Here is a 22,318-nt window from a genome sequence, read left to right as displayed (position 1 = left end):
AAACAGGTTAGAAGTAGGCTAAAACAGGTTAGAAATGAAAAGATGGCTTTAGACATGTTAGAAGTGGGAATAGTGGGTTAGAAATGGGCAAGAATTATTTAAAATGGGATAGAAGTGGGAAAAGAAGGAATGAAATGAATTAGAAATGGGCCAAAATGGCTTAAAACGTGTTAGAAGGGGGAAAAGAAGGCATGAAATGCATTAGAAATCAGCAGAAATAGCTTAAAACGGGTTAGAAGTGGGAAAAAAATAGTTAAAAAGTTAGAAATGGGAAAAAAAAGCTTAAAATGTGTTAGAAATAGGAAAAATGGGTTAGAAATGGGCAAAATAGTTACGAATGTGCCAAAATGGCTTGAAAAGCATTAGAAATTGGCGAAAAAGGCTTAAAACAGGTCAGAAGTGGGAAAAGAAGGCATGAAATGCTTTACAAATGGGCAAAAATGGCTTAAAATGGGTTAGAAATGGGCAAAAATGGGTTAGAAATTGTAAAAATTGCTTTAAATGTGTTAGAACTGGGAAAAATGGGTTAGAAATTGGCAAAAATGGCTTAAGGTGGGTTAGAAGTGGGAAAAGAAGGCAGGAAATGTGCTAGAAATGGGCAAAACTGGCTTAAAACGGGTTAGAAGTGGGCATAAATGGGTTAGAATTTGAAAAAATGGGTTTAGACATGATTGAAATGGGATAAACAGGTTAGAAATGAGCAAAATAGTTAGGAATGGGCCAAAATGGCTTAAAATGTGTTAGAAATGGGAAAAAAAGGCTTAAAACGGGTTAGAAGTTCACAAAACCGGTTCATTAATGGGAGAAAATGGCTTTAAACGTGTTAGAAATGGGGAAAATGAGTTACAAATGGGCAAAAATGGCTTAAAATCGGTTAGAAACGGGCAAAACAGGGTTAGAAATGGGAAAAGAAGGCTTTAAACGTGTTACAAATGGGAAAAACAGGTTAGAAATGGGCAGAATAGTGAGGAATGAGCCAAAATGGCCTAAAATGCATTAGAAATGGGCAAAAAAGACATAAAACAGGTTAGAAGTGGGAAAAGAAGGCATGAAATGCATTAGTAAAAGGGAAAAGAGGTTTAAAACTGGTTAGAAGTGGGCAGAAATGCGTTAGAAATGGGAAAAATGGCTTTAAACATGTTAGAAATGGGAAAATTGAGTTAGAAATGGGCAAAATAGTTAGGAATGTGGCAAAACGGCTTAAAATGCATTAGAAATGGGCAAAAATGGCTTAAATGTGCTAGAAATGGGCAAAAAAAGCTTAAAATGGGTTAGAAGTTCATAAAAACAGGTTTGTAATGGAAGAAAATAGCTTTAAACATGTTAGAAATAGGGATACAGGTTAGAAAAGGGCAAAAATGGCTTAAAATGGATTAGAAGTGGGCGAGAATAGGTTAGAAAAGGATAAAAAGGGTTTAAACATGTTAGAAATGGGAAAAATGGGTTAGAAATGGGCAGAATATTTAGGAATGGGCCAAAATGGCTTCAAATGCATTAGAAATGGGCCAAAATGGCTTAAAATGGGTTAAAAGTGGGAAAAGAAGTCATGAAATGCATTAGAAATGGGCAAAAAAGGGTTAAAACTGGTTAGAAGAGGCAAAAATGGGTTAGAAATGGGCCAAATATTTAGGAATGGGCCAAAATAGATAAAAATGCATTAATAATGAGCAAAAAATGGCTTAAAACATTAGGACTAAAATGGCTTAAAAAGTTTTAGAAGTGGGAAAAGAAGGCACGAAATATGCTAGAAACAGGCATAAGTGGCTGAAAACTTGTAAGAAGTGGGGGAAAATGGGTTAGAAATGGGCAAAATAGTTAGGAATGGGACAAAATGGATTAAAATGGGTTAGAAGTGGGGAAAAACATATTACACATGGAAAAAATGGCTTTAAACGTGTTAGATATGGGAAAAATGGGTTAGAAATGGGCAAAATAGTTAGGAATGCACCAAAATGGCCTAAAATGCGTTAGAAATAGTCCAAAATGTCTCTAGAAGGGTTAGAAGTGGGAAAAGAAGGTATTAAATGTGTTAAAAATGGGAAAAAAATGTTTAAAACAGTTCAGAAGAGTGCAGAAATTGGTTAGAAATGGAAAAAATTATGTTAAATGTGTTAGAAATGGAATAAATGGGTTAGAAATGGTCAAAATAGTTACGAATTTGCCCAAATGGCTTAAAATGGGACAGAAATGGGAAAAGAAAGCATGAAATGTGTTAGAAATGGGAAAAAAAGGCTTAAAACGGGTTAGAAGTGGGCAAAAACATGTTAGACATGGAAAAAATTGCTTTGGACGTGCCAGAAATGGGATAAATGGGCTAGAAATGGGAAATATAGTTAGGAATGGGCCAAAGTGGCTTAAAACACATTGGAATTTTGCAAAAATGGCTTAAAACCTGTTAGAAGTGTGAAAAGAAGGCATGAAATGCATTAGAAATGGGTAAAAATGGCTTAGAACGGCTGAGAAGTGTGCAAAAACGGGTTAGAAACGAAAATAATGGCTTTAAACATGTTAGAAATGGGATAAAAATGGGTTAGAAATGGGCAAAACAGTTAGGAATGAGCCAAAATGGCTTAAAAAGTGTTAGAAGTTTGAATGGAAGGCATGAAATGCATTAAAAATGGGCAAAAATTGCTTAGAACAGTTTAGAAGTGGGCAAAACCAGGTTAGAAATGGAAAAAAAAAAAAAACGGCTTTAAATGTGTTAGGAATGGGAAAAATTGGTTAGAAATGGGCAAAATGGGAATGGGACAAAATGGCTTAAGATGCATTAAAAATGGAAAAAAATGTCTTTGAACAGGTTAGAAGTGGGCAAAAACAGGTTAGAAATGGGCAAAATTATTATTAATGGGTCAAAATGGCGTAAAATAGAATTAGAAAATAGCAAAAAGGCTTAAAACAGGGTAGAAGTGGGAAAAGAAGGCATGAAATGCGTTAGAAATGGGCAAAAATGGCTTAGAACAGCTTAGAAGTGGGCAAAAACGGGTTAGAAATGGAAAAAATGGCTTTAAAAGTGTTAGAAATGGGGAAAAATGTGTTAGAAATGGGCAAAATAGTTAGAAATGGGCCAAAGTGGCTTCAAATGCATTAGAAATTTGCAAAAATGGTTTAAAATGGGTTAGAATTTGGAAAAGAAGGCATGAAAAGCATTATAAATGGGCAAAAATGGCTTAGAACAGCTTAGAAGTAGGTAAAAATAGGTTAGAAATGAGCAAAATTGTTACGAATGAGCCAAAATGGCTTAAAATGTGTTAGAAGTGGGAATGGAAGGCATGAAATGCATTAGAGATGAGTAAAAAAGGCTTAAAACGGGTTAGAAGTGGGCAAAAAACAGTTACAAATGGAAAAAAATGGCTTTAAATGTGTGAGAAGTGGGAAAAATGGGTTAGAAATGGGCAAACTAGTTAGGAATGGGCTAAAATGGCTTAAAATGCATTAGAAATGGATAAAAATGTCGTAAAACGGGTTAGAAGTGGGAAAATAAGGCATGAAATGAGAGGGGAGGTTGAGAGGAGATCTTAGAAGCTCTTCTCTGTAAGGTGGTGGGACAGTGGCACAGGGTGCCCAGAGAAGCTGTGGCTTCGCCGTTTATGGCCATGTTCACGGCCAGGTTGGATGGGGCTTGAGTAGCGTGCTCTAGTGGAAGGTGTCTCTGCCTGTGGCAGGGGTTGGAACAGGATGAGCTTTAAGGTCCCTCCCAACCTAAACCATTCCATGCTTCTGTGACATCCTCAAGTCCCTAGGGCAGGCTGCCAGGTGGCAGGAGCTGCCCCTCGGGAGCTGTGCACTAACATCTCCTTTCTCCCACACGTTCACTTGCTGCTGCTCCGCTGACCTCAGGCCAGCATCAGAGACTTGTCTCAGCCATGGGCTGCACCATGCGTCTGACGGTTCCACCACTGCATCTGGGAATACAAAACTGCCCAGCAGCAAGGAGCCATCCTCAGTTATGCTTTCAGTGGAGCCAGCACCACCGCTCCCTCTACGAGAACCATGTGAGGTTCAACAGAACAGACTTCTCGCTGCAGATGTTGCTGCAGTGGGGTACCACTGGCTGTACTGCTTCAGGTCCCAGCTGGATGCCATGGGCTGGTTGCAGCAGCACGTTGTGGGTGAGTGATGTGATAGAAACATTCTTCCTCCACAGCCAGAGAGTTTGAAGGTTTTCTGGGTCTGAGACCTGGGGAACTGTGGGTTTGAACACTGACAGTCACTCCATCTCTCCTAGAACCACTTTCCAAGCCAGAAATTGTGGGCAACTCATCAGTGAAGGCAGATTTTTGCTTGGAGGGTGTTTGGGGGGGTAAATTCAGTCTGGGTGCAGACACTGTGGATTCTCTTCTCCAGAGATGCAGCAAATGTGGTGCTGCCCATGATGCTGGCACACATTGCCATGGGCTCGCTGGCAGGTGAGTGCTGGGCTTGGCTCTTGATCTGTTTTTTTTGGCCACTGCAGTGGGTGCTGCATGTGAGGAGGGATGTGGGAAGAGGCTCTGTGCTGGCTGATGTGGCATGGTCATGCTGGGACTTGGGTTTCCCCCCCAGGAACCCTGTGGGCAGGGACTGGGCCTTTGTCACTGCTGTCCTTGCAAAGCAGGGCATCCCCTATCCAAGGAGGTTGCGTTGTTCTCTGCTCCCTTGCCACTTCTGCCTAGGACAGCCCTTAGCTGCAGCCCAGCAGTGATGCTCTGCCTCCATTTGGCTGCATGGACTCAGCCCAGTATTTCCTGTATTCCAGACTGGGAAATGCTCTGTGTTCCCTGGGAATGCCTTAGAGTCCCCTTTCAATCCTCCCTTCAAGGGCATCCTCTCCTCAACATGCTATTGATTTATGAATCGTAGAATCTCAGCCTGGTTTGAGTTGAAAGGGACCTTAAAGCTTATTGAGTTCCAACCCCCTGCTCTGGGCAGGGACAGCTTCCACTAGAGCAGGTTGCTCCAAGCCACTGTGTCCAACCTGGCCTTGAGCACGGCCAGCCATGGGGCAGCTACAGCTTCACGCTGCTGTGCCAGTGTCCTACCACCCTCACAGAGCAGAGCTTCCTTCTGAGATCTTATCTCGCTCTCCCCTCTGTCAGGTTAAAGCTGTTCCTCCTTGTCCTACCCCTACAGGCCCTTGCAAAAAGCCCGTCTCCAGATTTCTTGTTGGCCCTGTTTAGGTATGGGCAGATTGCTAAAATGTCTCTCTGGAGACTTCTCTTCCTCAGGCTGAACACGCCCAGCTCTCTCAGCCAGTCTTCACTGGAGAAGTGTTCCAGCAATCGGGGCATCTTTGTGACCCTTTATAAGCCCATCGTTGTAGGATCATAAGAAAACAGAGGTTGGAAGGGACACCAGGATTTCTCAAGTCCAACCTGTCAGAAACAGGGTCAGAGCAAGAGGTTCAAGGCTTGATTCAGTCTGAGTTGGAAATGCCTAAGGCCAGAGACTGCACAGCCTCTCTGGGTCACCTGATGCAGCACTTGCCTGAGCCTATGGGAACAATGTTTCCTTCTGTCCTGGCTAAACCCATCCTCTGTCGCTATACCCCGTTGCTTATTAACCTCCCACCAGGCACAATGGTGAGGAGCCCAGGCTCCTCATTCTCCATGTCCTCCTTGCTGGTACAGGCAGTCAGTCCCCCACAGCCTCTGCTTCCCAAGATCTCAGGTTCCCATCAGCCTTCCCTTCTCCAGGTAACTGCCCCTAGTTTATATAGTGGGCATGACATGCTGTGGTATGGAATACCTCTTTGGCTAGTTCGGGCCAGGCGTCCTGTCTTTGCTTCCTCCCAGCTTCCCCTCCTCCCTGGCAGAGCTTGAGGTTCACAAAGTCCTTGGTCAGGGTAAACATTACTGAGCAGCAACTGAAAACATTGGTGTTATCAGCGCTGTTCCCAGGCTGAAAGTAAAAACACAGCACTGCAGCAGCTACTAAGAAGGAATAAAAATGACTGCTACTGCTGAACCTAGGACAAGTTTCAATATCCCAGTGCTCCCCGTACCTGCTGCAGGTCTTCCCACTTGCAGACGTTGTCAACTCCCAATCCCTCCCAGTGTTCCCACTACCTGCTGCAGGTGCTCCCAGTCTCTCAGTCCTTCCCAGTCCTTCACAGTGCTCCCAGTCCCTGCCACAGGCGCTCCTGCTCATCCCACACACAACCTCCTTGGTCTTTTTGGGGGTACACTCCAAATTAGGCACCACCCAATATGGGGCTGCCTCCCAGCTCCCTGATACTAGAGGCGGGAGGCAGCTGAAATGCCCCATGGAGTGTGGTTCAGGGGCAACAAGGAGTAATTTGCGGCTAGTGGTTTTGGGGGTTGGAACAACTTTTTTGGAGCCCCTCCAGGTTTTTGGGTCCCCTGGGCTCATTTGGGGTTGGAGGCCCCAGGATGATGGGAGGTGCGGGCCAGTTTTGCGCTGCCCCATGCCCCCCATTTGGGATCCTGCCTGTTCTTGTGGTGCTTCAGGGAGATTTGGAGTACCCTAGGGTTTTGGGGGCCACAGTTGCTTTGGGTGCCTCCAGGGCCATTTGGGAGGGCAGCGTGGTTTTGGGGTGCCCCTTTTGGGGGATCCACCCCCTCTGGCCCCCTGAATTCACTACTGAACCCAAAGCAATGTTGGGGTCCCCCCAATGAATTTGAGGTCCCAGAGCATCTTGGGAGACCCCCAGGGTGGGTGCTGGGGGGACTCCACTTTTCAGGACACCCCTTTTTTAGCAGGTCTGTGCCACTGCGCTGAGCCAGGGTGGCTTTGGAGCTGCGGGTTTTGGGTTTGGGGAGATTTTGGGGCATCCTGGGAAGATTTGGGGATTCAGGCTGGTCCCTGAAACTCTTCAGGGTACCTCAGTTATTTGAGGGACTCCTCCTCTCCCAAAAATGGGGGGTCCATCAATCCCAGGGCAGCCAAATCTCTTGGGATGCCCTAGGGAAACCTGTTGCCATAAATGGGAGGAATTTGGGGGGTTGGAGGGATTTGGGGGTTCAAGGAACATTTGGAGGTTTGGGGGGGGGGGGGCAAAACTCACTGTAGGAGACACATTATACTGGGGGATCTCCCAGAGGGGATTTGGGCATTGGGGGATATCCCCAAAGCTCCCTGGGGTGGTGCAGGGATTTGGGGAACCACCAATGTCCCAGAATTAGGGGTTCCATTTGCCCCACGGTACCCTGACTCTTCAGTGCCCCTGTTGGCCCACGGCAATAAATGGGGGGGGATTTGGGGTTCAGAAGAGAACTGGAGGTTTGGGGGATTTGGAGGTTCATGGGAATGTGCCCAAGCTCTGCAGAGGGCAGAGTCATTTGGGGGACCAATGGAGCCCTCAAACAGGGGCTACAGCCAGAAGAGACCACCCCACAGATCATTGGGGAGGGGGGAACTGCAGATAAGGGGGGACCCTGCCAGGTTTTGAGGGTGCAGCTGGGGTTTCCCCCTAAATCTTACCTGTGAGAATGCTGGTGATGAGCTCATCCCTCTGCCCGGGTGGGGGGATGAAACTAAGGGGGTGTTCCTGGGAGCTGGGGTGACCCTTGCACTTCCCCAGGCTCTGACAGGGAGGTAGAAGTTCTCCTGCCTTGACACCTTCTCAGCACCTCTGACACCAGCAGCTCCTGCACACAGAAGGCTCCTGCTTCACCACAGGACCTCTGCAGGCAGAGCTGAGCTCCAACCACATGAACAAGCCCAGTGCCTCCTCCTCACCCATCCCCTGCTCCTACAGCTGGGATGGCACCAGCACATCTCCTGACAGCTTCTCCTCCCTTCACAGCAGGCACCCACAATGTGCTTCAAACCAACACTGAAACAGGATTGCAAAGTCAAAGAACACGTACCTGGATGCGCAGGGCAGCCACGGGAGATGCAGCCTCCCGAGGGAGGGGTCTCCTCTGCACTGGTTACTGCAGGGCTCTTGCTCCTTAAATAGCCCACACTCACCGTGGTGGCCCCGTCACAATGGGCAAATCCACAGCAACCGCCACAGCTTTGTGATGGCGGCAGCATCGTGCCCATGGCCACTGGGCACCCAGGGGTTGGGACTGGGTGAGCTTTAAGGTCCCTTCCACCCCAAACCAGGCTGCAACTGTATGACTGTAAAGTACGATCTGCATTTGGCTGCAGAAGAGCTCTCAGCACTGAGTCAGGCCCAGGATCAGGTGCAGACATTTGTGCAGAACATCCTGTGTCTGCTGCTGGCCTCGGCAGAGGCCACTGGAGACCACTGAGGGCAGGTCAGGCCTGGAGAACAGCCTGGATCAAGGGCAGCACCGCCACCTCCTCTGAACTAAGCCCAAGGGCTGAGGTTCTGCAGTCTCTCCTTTCCCCTGCACCACCCTTGTCTTTCAGCCCCACAGGAGAGCCCCTCTGCAGCTGCTTCTCAGCTCTTGCTGTTCCAGGGCAGCTCACTCTCCCCTTTCCAAGGTTCTTTCCCATCCCCATCCCCACGCTCCAGCAGCTCCAGCCCTGGTCCCTGCAGCGCAGTACCCACTGGCTGTGACCCGTGGCAGGGCACCAATAACCACTGGAATCAAACGAATCCCATTGGAGTCAAACCTGGGTTCATCAGGTGCCTCCCCTGGTGCATTGCAGGTACCCAGGTCCTTGCCTTGGCTTTTGCATCTCTTAGGTGCCATTTCCCGGTGCTCCCTGGACTCCCTCCCTATCCCACACAGGCACAGAGCGGTTCTGGAGAACTCTTTTTTAATGGAATCAAGAAAAAACACTCATTTACTCTACTAGAACACCCCTCAGCCCTCAGTGCCTCCCCTCCTCCCGTTGCCCCCATCACCACTGTGGGGGATTGGCTTGTCAAAAAGGGTCACATAGACATGCTGCAGCTGGTGGAGCAGGAATGTGGTAAACACCACAATCAGCAGGTTTAAGACCAGGAGGAGGAGGGAACAGCGAATCATCACCAAGGACACAGCATCCTCAGAAAGTTACATTGTATCTAGCAAAATATGTGTGACCTAGTTAGAAACCATATAAATAGGTGTTAAGACTTGCAATAAACGAAGCTTGCTGTTAACTCAAGTCTTCCTTTCGCAACAAATGGTGACCCCAACGTGATGCTTGTCTTCGCTTGGATGGTAATGACACCACGGCTGTGAAAAGTGGCACTTGGCTCCGATTTTGCCCTGGAGGGTCAAAGCGGCGCATCGCGCGAAAGGACGACCGTATAGACGGGATCTGGGCACCGCCGGACTTGCAGTGGCAGCATCGGCAGCGTTGCACCAAGGAGGAGGAGCAGCCGAAGCCTCGTAGGGGGGTATGGAGAGGCAAGCTGCCCTAAATTTATTAAATTGCTTTTTAGAAAAGCGCGGTATTAAGGAGAAGGACTTAATCCAGGGGGTTGGAGAAGCCTTTGAACTTGGGACTTGGGAAAAAATCGCTAAGGAAAAAGTCTCTGTTTTATGGATGTTTTCAGCCCTTAAGGTGAAGGGAGCAACCTTTAAAGAGACAGACTTAAATTTAATGTTGAAATGGTCGAAGACGCATTATCCAGAGGCTGATGAGTCTACCATATCTGAGGTCTCTTTGTGGAATGGTGCACGAGTTAAGTTGTGGGACGCAGCCACAAAAGGCAGTGACACTGAAACATTTGTTAGTCATTTGGAGAACTATTTTAGAGACGTTAAAGTCAAAAAGTGAGATTGTGAAACCCAGTGCCCCCCCCCCCCCCCACCTCTGGCCACCCATGAGCCTCTGCCAGTTGCAGCCGCGTCTGCAAAGACTGAGGACAGAGATGAAAACAGTCTTTTTGACCCAGACCCTATTGACCCCAAGAAAGAGCCTGTGCGTGCTCATCAGGCTGCTGTTGCTGCTTCTGAAGTTCTGACGCTTGTTAATTCTGATGCTGACCTGGATGATCCTTTTGACATGGAGCTGGAAAAGAAGCCTAATTTATATCCCCCAGATCCTCATGGACAGCTGTAAAGGGAGAAGCGAGATGGGTGTGGGATGCAGATGTATTGTGTGCTTTCCCTGTGATGTATGTGCTGGATCAAGACCCGCAGTGGGAAGGTCTCTCGTATGCCCTTATCAGAGGTATCGGGAGGACTGTGGCGGACTCTGACGGACTGTGGACTTGGGGCCCCATATACAACTCATTTGATACAGTCTGTCTGTGATACTCATGTACTAGAAGTTAGCAAGTATGTCTATGATTCTATTGATGCTTGGAAACCTTTATAGATATTGCTGGCCACTTCTTCTGGCGTAGGCTGGCCACCTGTGTCAGAATGAGTGTGCATTTTGGTCAGTATAAAAGCCCAAGCCTCATGCGATGTGAGGGAGGCAGAGCCTCTGCGGGGACGCTCGCTAGGGCTGAGCCTGCCACCTCACACTGCGATGATGCTTGTTGGAGCTGGTTTCCTGATAGTCTTCACAGAGTCCTTGTGCCACGTTCTGTACATGGGACTGTGTAGTGGGAGTAATGATTGTCTGAATTTTGTGTTTCAAATATTGTCGTAGTTGTGTGGAGTGTGCTTGTGGGATCCATACGTATGTGTGTATGTGTGTGTGTGTGATGAGGGCAGATGGTGTTCTATGTATTTTTTTTGTTATCGTGTTCATGTAAAAGTTTTTAACAAGTAGCGGTTTAACATTTCAGGCAAGAAAGGGTTAATGCAAAAGTGTGGTTGCTGACAGGTATTTATGGTTGCTGCTGAAGCAGGCAGACAGCTGTAGCTGCTGCCCAGCAGGCTGCTGTTTGTAGCCGTACAAAGCAGAGTGAACAACTTTAGAAAAAAAAAAAAAAAAGGGTGAAGTTGCAGAACACGGGTAGACAAATGCGAATCCAGGTGATAGATTGGAAATCTATTCAGAGAGAGGCTCTGTCAAACAATGATTTTGATTGTTTGCAGGCGTTGCAGGAAAAGATTCTCGCCTTTCCTGTTAAGTACCAGATTAACGCTCAAGGTCAGGCAGTAAATGCTAAAATGTCTCCCTTAAATTGGAAATTGCTATCTCAGTTAAGGCAAACTGTTTTTTCTACAGGCATTCAGTTTGAACCCACTAGGCAAATGTTGTCATATATTTGGGGAACAGATTTGCTGTCATATTAAAAGCATTGTGAAATTAATCCTCACCCCTTCGCAGTTGTTGTTACGGAACACGTATTGGCAGAAAGCCTGTCAAGAGGCGGTTGCAGTTCAGCGAGGCAAGGGAGATCCCCTGATTGGGGTGCAATTACAACACCTGATGGGAATTGGACAGTTCTCCACTAAGGAGGCTCAAGTCCAGCTAGGTCCAGAATTGTTAAAAGAATCTGTGAGACTAGCCTTACGAGCTCTATCACAGATTAAAGATACTACTGCAGCTCCTGCCTACATGAAAGTGACACAGAAAAAGGATGAGCCCTTTAGTACCTTTGTGGATAGAGTAGCTGATGCTATAAGGAAGTCAGGTACTCCAGAATACATGCATGGTATTTTACTGCATCAGTATGCAATACAGAACTGTAATGATGCTGTGAGGCATATACTTGTTCAGTTACCTGCAAATGCCACTGTAGAAGAAATGTTAGAACGTATGACATGGGTACCTATGGGGCATCAGGCAATGTTGGTTGAGGCAGTAAAAGCAGTGGGAGAGGCAATTCAAAAAAGTCATTCGCAAGTATTAGCGGCCTTGGCACCTTTGCAAGCCACCGGTATGGTCAAGGGTCCTCAATGTTTTAGATGTGGCCAAAATGGGCACATGAGAAAAGATTGCCACAACTCGGTTTGGTGCCCTAATTGTCAAATAGATAACCATTGTACTGCTACCTGTCGACGCAAACAAAACCGGTCGGGAAACAGGCAACAGAGCGCCAAAACCCGTCGCACGATGATCCCAAGCATGAGTCCCACAGCCCCTGCACCTCAACGTGTGTACGCAGCAAGTCAAACTCCATTGCCTTGCAACCAGCCACCGCCGACAACCTCGGAATGGACTTGGCAACCACAGTAGACACTACCTTGTAGTTTTTGTCATCAGTGTGACCCTACAGTAGAATTGTATTGTGGTGGTTGTCAGTCTATAAGATATCTTCACCAGAGTTGGCTGAAACAAAGACTTTTTGTATAGTCTGTCAAATGATCTTTTATGTAACCCGCTTATAGCGCTTCAGAAATATTTAGCTGATTTTAGAAGTACAGATTTTGAATTACTCGAGTTATTTGAAAATCGAGGTTCACTTCATAGAGCTGCATATACGTTTGCTTTACAAGCTGCTTCGCCATTATAGGTCTCATAATTATAAGGGGTTTGTTACTTTGTTATGCTTTGCAATGTTATTCTACTTGTTTACAACGACTCCTGACTCAATCCTTATTCCTTCATAAAGAAAAACAGGGGAATTGTGGGGGATTGGCTTGTCAAAAAGGGTCACATAGATATGCTGCAGCTGGTGAAGCAGGAATGTGGTAAACACCACAATCAGCAGGTTTAAGACCAGGAGGAGGAGGGAACAGCGAATCATCACCAAGGACACAGCATCCTCAGAAAGTTACATTGTATCTAGCAAAATATGTGTGACCTAGTTAGAAACCATATAAATAGGGGTTAAGACTTGCAATAAACGAAGCTTGCTGTTAACTCATATTGAGTCGTCCAAGTCTTCCTTTCATGACACACCACCTCACCCCTGCTCTGGTCTACTCCTCCACTGGCATTCCCAGGCTGGCTGCAAGAGCCCTGAGCTTGGTGGGCGGCTTTGGCAAGGTGCTCCCACACCGCTTCATCCCCCACTTGTCTGCTCTGGAGGGCTGGAATGGTTCCACATCCATCTCCACAACCCCACATCGCCCATGGGGCTCCATCCCAATGGTGTTGAATCCTTCCAGGCTCAGGTTGGCATTGGTGGTCTCTGGGACAGTGTAGTTGGGGGTGAGCAGCTCCTCAGTCACTTGAAGGCATTGGTTGTGGGGGGGCAGCAGAGGAGCTGGGGTGGATGTTGCTGCCTGTGATGTTGTTACTGCTCAGGGATGTCCCCATGGAGGTGGCCATGCTGGAGATGTTCATCTGAGCAAACTGCTGCACCACATGCTCATAGCTGGGGATGGATTTCGGCAACACCAGAGCAGCTGGGGGCACAGTTGGGCTTTTTTTCCACTTGTGATGTTGCTGTCTTCAAAGACATGTCAGTTTTCATCCCCTGCTACTTACGTATCCACACACCTTGTCTGACCCACAGACTTGGTGTCAATGGGGGTCTCTCATTCCATTTAAGCACAATAAACCATCCTGCAGCAATTTCTCTGTGGTATGTCCTCCCATGGCAGGAATGAAGGGGAATGAAATCAGCTTTCTGGCTGCTCCAGCTCTGGGATGGCTGCTCTGTGCCTGAAGCAGGAAGAGCTCTTGAGGGCTGGGTCTGTTGTGCTGGTGTGGGGAGATGGGATGGCATGGGGGAGCTGCAGACCTCTCAGGGTGTCCTGGGCAGCAGAGCAGGGGACATAGGGGTCCCTGCAGGGGACTCCCCTGCAATGGCACAGGCTGAGGCTGCCTGGCTGGGAGCAGCCCATGGGAAAGGTCTGGGTGGACAGGAGGCAGCGTGTGCCCTGGCAGCAAGGGAGGATGGCAGCATCGTGGGCTGTATGATCAGGAGCACGGCAGGAGAACAAGGGAAGGGATGCTCTGGAATACTCCATCCAGGTTTCGGATCCCCAATTCAGGAACGCTATTGGCAAGCAGGAATGGGTTTAGCAACAGACCCTCAGGACAGGCAGGGACTGGAGCATGGTGCCGGTGGGGAGAGGCTGGGGGAGCTGGGGTCCGTTCTCTTATGATCCTCCAATGATGGGCTTATGAAGGGTCACCTAGGGGCATCTAATGATGGCAGGCTGAGAGAGCTGGGGGTGTTCAGCCTGGAAAAGAGGAGGCTCCAGGGAGACCTGACTAAGCCTGTATTTAAACAGGACCTACAAGAAATCTGGAGAGGGACTTTTTTACAAGGTTGTGCAGTGACAGATATAACACTTTTAAAGCCCATCAGCTTGATGTGCATCTCCACCACTCTGGGCTTTGAAAAGAAGATATGTGCTGTCATGATCATCAGCAGACAATGAAGTCATGGGAAAAGCCAGCAGCAGCAGCAGAAGTGTCCTCAGGTCACCATCAGCTGACTCTGACATGTCTCTGATCATCAGCCCAACAAAGAATGAACTTTGACGAAACCAGACAAGCTCAGCAGTGACTAGACAAGTTCGGTGGTGTCGCCAGCAGGCAACAACCCAACACGACACACTGTCTCTCCTGCCCTGAAAGACTGTTACAAGAGGTGGAGCCTGACATCATGGAATGAATTCAGCAACTTCATAGGGATTGATCTGTGGGCTAGGGAATGATATGTATCCCTTTCTCTGTGTGTGTGGGGGGGGGGGGGGGGTATTTATATATATCTGGGACAAAAAGCAATGTTATGCTGAAAACAAAAGTCTGAGCATGACATGAATGGTATGGAATAAAGGGTGGATACTGCCCTGGGTTCAGCTGTAACAGTTATTTTTCTCCTTCCTAGTAGCTGGTGCAGTGCTGTGTTTTTGACTTTCGTCTGAGAACAACGCTGTTAACTCACCAGTGCTTCAGTTGTTGCTAAGTAATGCTTACCCTAATGAAGGACTTTTCAGTTTCTCATGCTCTGCCAGTGAGGAGGGACACGTGAAGCCAGGAGGAAGCAGAGACAGGACACCTGACCCAAACTAGGTAAAGGGGTATTCACAGCACATCATGCCCAGTATATAAACTAGGAGGAGTTACCTGGAAGGCCCAGATTGCTGCTTGGGTCAGGCTGGGTATCAGTCGGTGGGTGGTGAGCAATTGTATTCTGTGTCACTCCTGTTTATTTTTTTTCTTTCCTTTCCCCTTTTCGTTTCATATACTCTCCCCTTGTTATTTCCATTATCACCATTATTATTGGTGGTAGCAGTAGGGGTTTTGTGTTATACCTTAGTTACCAGGCTGTTCTTATCTCGGCCCATGAGAGTTTGATTTTGGAACAAGTCCAGAGGAGGGCCATGAGGATGATCAGGGCCTGGAGCACCTCCCATATGAAGACAGGCTGAGAAAGTTGGGGCTGTTCTGCCTGGAGAAGAGAAGGCTGCGTGGAGACCTCATTGCAGCCTTCCACTATCTGAAGTGGGCTTATAAGGATGCTGGGGGAGGGACTGGCTGCGCTTAAACTATGACACACAGAGACAGGATTCTATAGGCAATTAGGAGAAATCTTTGAATAAGTAGCTCTTGTCCTTCTGTGAGATTTCCATTTCCCACACCTCAGCTGGCAATACCATCCTGTCACTGCTGGGACAAGTGAGGCTGCAGAATTCCTGATGTTTGTGGAAGGTAGCTTCTTTCCACAAGTACTCAGTGAGCCAATTAGAAAAGGTGCCCTCCTAGACTTGTTCTTTGTGAATCGAGAGGAACGCATGTGAGGTGTGATGGTAGGAGGCTGTCTTGGCCACCCTAATCCCAAAGACCTTGAGCTCAAACTTTTGGGTGTCATGAGGGAAAAGTTCAGCAGAGTTGCTACCCTGGGTATCAAGAGAGCAAAACTGAAGCTGCAGAGGGACCTACTTGGCAGGGTCTCCTGGGCATGAGCTTTTGAGGACTTAGCGGACCATGAGAGCTGCTCGCTTTCAAAAACCCAGCTTTTGAAAGCACAGGAGCAGCAATCCCATCGTGTAAATGAAAGCCAAGCAGGTGCAGCAGAAGAGCGGCTTGGAACTCCTGCTGGAACTGGGGTGGGAACAGAAGTTGTGTGCTCCCTAGAAGCAAGGTCAAGCTTCTCAGGAAGAATACTAAGCTGTGGCTCACACATGGATGGAGACATCGTGAAAGATCAAAGCTCAGCTAGAGATGGAACTGGTCAGTGTTCCATCAGACAACAACAAAAGGCTTTTTGAAGTATGCTAATAACAAGCAGAGGCCTAAGGAAAGTATTGGACCTTTACTTTATGAAGATGGCCACTGAAAAGTGGGGATGAAGAAAAGACAGAGACATTTAATGCTTTAGCATTGCCTCAGACTTCAGTGTGCATGGTAGGCCTGGGGTTCCCTCGTCCTGTGAGTAAGAAGACCGTGGCTGCAGGAGCCATGACTTTCCATTGGTGGAGACTGCAGTTGTAAGGGAGCAGTCTTTGGGACTGGGGCTTGACATGGACATCCTGGGGAGAGTCCCACAGGGCTCCACCCCATCTAGGCCCCTGGGTTCCAGAACTGAGGTCTCAACAGTGTTCCGTTCTAAGCCAGTGCTGGCCCAGCAACCACCCCAGTGCCTGCACAGACAATGCTGTGAGTGGCAGCACCAGCAGCACTGGGGGTACTTCTCTTTTGTGGAGGAGTGCTCCCATCCTGAGCGTCAGGAGTTTGTATTTGCAAGTCCTCTCACGCCCCTGTCAGGATGGGGCAGTGGCTCTGCTGCTGCAGGTCCAGGTGGGTTCCCCCACAGTTCAGGGATGCACCGACACAGCTGGGCCCCGCAGCAGCTGCCTTGCTCATGTCCGATGCTGTCTGCCCTGTAGGGATGACCCTGGCCCCGACCAGCAGTGCAAGCCCGATGCAGCATTTCCCGAGCTGCTGCTCCGGGAACGCGTGCGGGTGACCCAGAGCCGTAGCCAGAGGAAGAAGAGGGACCTCCTCCTCTTCAGAAACACCCTGGTCGTCGCCAAGACCAAGTAAGACTGGCAGAGCCCAGATGCCTTTCCTCCCAAGCCCTGGCCCTGGCACCAGGGCACCAGAGCAGGGACAGCCAATAAGCAGCCCCAGGTCCCCAGCACCCTGGTGCTGGATGCACCCGTGGCCTTGCCCATGGCTGGTGGGCACTAGAGGGGAGCCAGCGGGCTCGGCCACCTCCAGCTCATTCCCTCTCTCTCCTCTCTGCAGACATGGCAGAACCCCGCACCCGCTGCTCTGCCTGGCCCTGGGCATCCTCCAGGTGCTGAGCAGTGGGAAGGGCTCAGCCAGCGATGCTGCTGAGGAGGAGGAGGAAGGGAAGGCCTCCAGCTCCCTTGTCTTCCTGTGGCCCTGCAGCTCCTGTGTTGTCACCTTCTGGTGAGTCTCAGTGCAACATCCCACCAGAGGGGTGGGCAGTACCTCTGCCATGCCCCATGGGGCATCATCTGCTGGGGAACAGCAGGCACTAAGGCTGTTGCTCCTCTCTTTTGGCAGCTCCTGAGTAGTGAAGAAGGTCAGCGTCCTCCTTGGGTAAGCTCTGCCTGGCACTGCAGCCTGAGCTGCCCATGCTCCCGTCATGGAGGGATGCTCCACGAGTGGCATCCAAACAATCAGGAAACACCTCTGCTGAGCTGGGCAGAGGTGCCCCTCAGCTGCAGGCAGAGGTGCCCCCACAGCTGAGCGGGCACATCTGGTGAAGATGCTTCGTTCAGCTGTGTCTAGCCAACACCTGCCCAGCCCCATCCTTGCCACTGCTGCTGCTCCCGCTCCCCTGCCGGACGGTACCGGCTGTTCTGGGCAGTGTGGAAGCGCTCCCCAGGCTGGCAGCAGAGGGAAGAGCTGGCTTGGGTCTCACACAGCTCTTTCTCTGCCCCTTCCCCTTGCACAGACCACCAGAAGGAGTTCAGGGAGCCCAGGTGATCCAGCTGCCATCCATAAGGCTGGTGCTGAAGGAGCTGAGTGGCCACCATGCTGTGTCTCTCCTGCCTCTGCTCTGTCCCCAGGGGCTGCCCCAGCCCAGCATCAGCTGCATCAGTCCTCACCTTCTGCTCTTTTCCCCTTGCCCAGGGGATGACACTGGATGCTGGTAGCCTGGAGAAGCAGCTCCAGCGCCAGGCTCAGGTCAGGGTCACGTGCAGTGCAATCTCACCCATCCCCACCTCTCACACACAGCCAGAGGCTGATGCAGCTCTCCAGGGACCCTTTCTGCTGTGAGGCTCCTTGGTCAGTGCAGCCCATTTCTTGCAGGCTGGTGCCAAGCAGCTGCCAGTTCTCATCCCCTCTGGTAGTGAAGGTGGACATGGCCACGTGGATAGTGAGTGTGGAAAAGACAGGCCCCTTCTCTCCTGCGCTTGCAGCCAGGCATGCGTGCTGCGAGGTGGCTGCAGCTGCCCTTCCCGCAGGGCACGTCCATCCCTATCACTCTGCAGCAGGAGAGAGCTGAGCCCTGGGGCCCCTTGTTCCCAAATGACAACGCCTCTCCCATGCCCTCAGTGGCGGGGGGAAGACAGCACTGAGGGAGTCTGGGAGAGCTCTCCTGGTGCTTCTCCTCCATGGCTCTTTGCTCTGTTTCCCTTGGCAGCAGGCAGCACCTGCAGGAGCAGGAGGAGCCTGCCCTGGCCATTGGCACGGCCAGGGACCTCAGCTGCAGTAGGGGCACTGGGGCCATGGGGCTCTGCTGGTGCAGGAGCTCTGTTTGGCCGGCTTCTGGCAGATCTGTGCAGCCAGGACGGCATGCTGCCCCAGACCATCCAGGTAAGCCAGCGTGGGCAGGGGTTCCCCATCCCATCCCTTTCCATCCCATCCCATCCTGCCGGCTCCTCCATAGAGAGGCTGTCCCCAGCACCTATCTCAGGGCCTGTCTCCAAGCCAGCAACTCTCCTTTTCTGTGCCCTCAGGACCTGCTGGCTCTGCTCAATGAGCATGGCCCATCCACGGAGGGGATCTTCTGGCTGGCAGCCAGGCAGCATGCCTGCCGCGAGGTCAGGAAGGCCCTGGACAGTGGGGTGCCGCTGCAGCTGGAAAACCAGCCCATACTGCTGCTGGCTGTCCTCTTGAAGGTGAGCCCTGCTGACCCAGAGCCCTGCAGCTCCTGGCTCTCTTGGTGCTGATGGGCACCTGTGGGAGCACAAGCAGAAACCCAGCTGCCTGCTCATGAGCCAGAGGGCTGGGTATGCTGCCTGTGCTCCTGGAGGCAGTGGCCAAAGCCTCACCTGGAGCCCTTGGCACTGCAGGACCTCCTCTGGAAGATCCCCTCCAAGCTCCTCGACATCCAGCTATACAAGGAGTGGATGAATGCCATGGAGAAGACCAGCAGGCAGGAGAGGCTGGCAGCACTGAAAGAGTAAGTGTTGCAGCAGTCAGCAGGGACTGGCACAGGCTGGGACTCCAATGCAAAGCAGTGGCCTGCCTGAAATAGCCATGGCTCCTGCAAGCCACCTCCTGCTGCTGTAGGGTTTATGTTTGGGGGGAAAGGGGCACCAAAAAGCTCTTTTCACCAGGGAGCACTTCCCACAGGCACTGGGGCTCGTTCCAACAAGGGCCTCATTCAGAAGGGCAGGGAGGGAGGGAGGTGGCCGTATCTCAGCAAAGGCAGTCCCTCTGCTGTAGAGCAGGCAGTGGCCTTGGGTGAGATCAGCCTGGGAGACCTGTGTTGTCAACACCGACTTCATTAATGCTGTGCTCCTCTTCCCTCAGGGTGGCCAGCAAGCTACCGCAGGCCAACCTGCTCCTGCTCTGGCACTTGCTGTCACTGCTTAGCAGCATCAAAAAGAACGTGGCAGCTACCAAGATGACTGCTGGGAACCTGGCCATCTGCCTGGCACCAAACCTCCTGAGCCCACCCCAGGAGCTGCCCCTGGATGTCCTGGCTCTGGAGACAGGGAAGGTATGCTGCATTCACCACCCGGCTACAGCATCTCCAGCCCAGCCCAGCTTTGCTGCACAGAGGGTCCTAGCTGCCTCCTCCTGTCAGCAAAGCCATGGGGCAGCAGCCAGAAAGAGCAGCCCCATGGCTGCACCTTCCTGCACAGAAGCGTGGCTCAGGCTGGGAAAGGCTGTTTGATCCCTCATCAGCCCCCTCAGTGAAACCAGTGCTTTGCTGTGTGCAGGTGACATAGCTTGTCGAGTTCCTCATTGAGCAGCAGGAGGAACTCCTTGGAGAGCAGGTGGCTGGGCTGGCCAGCAAGAGGGATGAGGAGACACCAGCACCACAAGCAGAGCTGGAAACAGCAGAGGTAAGTGAATTGCACGAGCGGTGTGACAACAAAAGCCTCCCCTCTCAGAAGTTGGGGCTGCTGCCACGGCAGGGACAAGCATGGTCATCCAGCAGCCTGCAGCTCTGCAAAGCGGAGCAAGGCTGCTGCAGGTTGGCCATCCTGCTTTGTGTGGTGATACCACAACTGGCTCAGCTTAGCTGAGCAAACCCATCCAAAGGATGTGCCTTTTAGAGCCAGGGTAGCAATTGTGCAGGGAGGTACTTGCCCCCTGCTAACCTACACATTTGCATTGCAGGTGCCTCTCATCGTTTGAGGAGTTTTTCCGGGGAGAAAAGGTAAAGAAAAGGTAAAACTGGCTGGATTTGCTTGGTTCAAGATAATCATGGCTTCACTTGTCTAACAATACTATTGAATGGAAAGGTTCCCAGGCTCTTCACGCAACAACAGGAAGTGAAGAGCAACCCGGGAAGAGGGCAGCGATGGGCCACCGTGCCAGAAGAAGAGCAAAACTGAGCTCTAAGGGATGGGCGACTGAAAAAATTCAACAGGATGGTCCTGCCTTGGAGGAACATGTATGTCAGGGGAAACATACTACCCCAGCATTGCCTGCCAACCTGTGATTTTAGTATGGCAGAGAGAGGGATGCTGCTGCTTGGGTTTTGGAAAAGACCATATCCCAGCTTTCCAGGCTCCCTGCCGAGCCCTGCTGCCTGGCAAGGGGGCACTGCACCTGTCAACTTCCTGTGCTCTGAAGGTGTCACACGTGTTGAGAAGGTACCAAAGCAGCACTGTAGTTGTCAGTTAGGAGCCAGTAAGGAGCCTCTCTCCTGTGGTAGCAATGACCTCTTTTACAGCATACTTCCAAAAAACCTAGGAACCAAGTCTCGCCTGTTCCTGCCCTCATGGTTTCATCAGTGCTTTCTTTCTCTGCCCTTGTAGGTGCCCATTTACTGCTTTGATTCCCCGCTTGAGCGCTGCTGCCTGGGCTTGGAGTTCCACCCTGCAGCCCCAGCACCACCTCTGCAGCGGCGAGGACAGAGCCACCATGTCCTTCTGCTCTGGAGAGAAGGTTCCACCACCTTGCCCCAGAGCCACAGCAGTGCCCTCACACCCATCCCAGCCCTTGTAGGAGGCCTTGCTGGCTCACTCCTCAGCTCTGCCAGTGAAAGCCCACCCACTGGAGCATCTCCCCGAGTGGGGAGCTGGCCTCTGGACTTTGCTTGTTACTACGTTTGTTAATACACTTGTTTCTGTGTTTATAACTATGTTTATTAGTCTATTACTATGTCTTTTTAAAACAAATTTTAGGATATACTTTAGGATAGATTTAGGATATAGTTTAGGAAGGACATTATAGGATAGTAGTTATTTCACATTGTGTTAGTACATACTTCGTAGGATCATAGAATAGTTAGGATTAGAATAGGATAGTTAGGGTTGGAAAGGACTTCCAGTAATTTCATATTATGTCACACTCTTCGCGTGGCTTTTCATCCGTATTAGTAAAAAAAGCAGAAAGAATTACAAAAGTCTTATCTCTCTGCCTTGCCATCTGCATCCTGCAGAATGGAAAACAGAAAAGAAAGTATACTGAAAGAGTCTTTGGATTAGGAAAGAAAAGACAGAAAGATATTTATGAATGCAGGAGAACTACTGCTACACCTTGAAAAAGATTCAGATAAGCTCCAGAAGAGTACTGCCCACAGCTGCATATCTTAAGACACCTGTTAAGGTCCAGAAGTAAGGAGAAACTTGCTTCTGAAAGAAAATGTACAGGCAGCAGAAAGGAGCATTGAATGGCACCACTGTGTTTTCACTGACAACTGTTCATGGTGGGCAGAGAGATGCTGAAACAGAAACAAAAAAAAAAACAAACAAGGAAACAAAATAATAATAAAAAAACCCCAACACAAAACTGAACAACCACCTCCCACCTACTCCCCTCCCCCCCAAAAAAACAAAAATAAAAAAAACCACACACACAAAAAACAAAACAAAACAAAACAAAAAAAACACACAAAAAAAAACAACCAAAAAAACCCTATTTTGGGAAAAAAAAAAAAATCCCTCAGATCCCTCTGCACTCTGATGGGAGAAACACTGGGAGAGGATAGCAGGTGTCCCAGGCATCTGCAAACAAAGCTGTCTCAAACTGAGTACCAACAGTGATTTGTTAGTAGTAGGGGTGAGTGACTGATACACATGTATTCCCTTTGCATTTGCTGGAATACACTGTGCAGAATGCCTGCAGTTCTCAGCATTGCTTCATATGTATTATGCCTTTCTGAATTTTCTTTACCATTTCTACACAGAAATGAAGTGCCAAATGCATACCTGCCCAGTCTCTGTATTTGGATGAGTCCCTTCCCTTTTTATTCCTCTCTCCATCTCTGGGTTTCCCTTCTCTCTCTCTGATACTTACCTGTCCAAGAAGACAAGAAGGTCACGCCATGGTTGCATTTGCTTAAGCC

This window comes from Lathamus discolor, chromosome 19 (genome assembly GCF_037157495.1).
Source record: "Lathamus discolor isolate bLatDis1 chromosome 19, bLatDis1.hap1, whole genome shotgun sequence".
In the NCBI taxonomy this organism is placed as follows: Eukaryota; Metazoa; Chordata; class Aves; order Psittaciformes; family Psittacidae; genus Lathamus; species Lathamus discolor.
Note: the sequence above shows the minus strand (reverse complement) of the source record.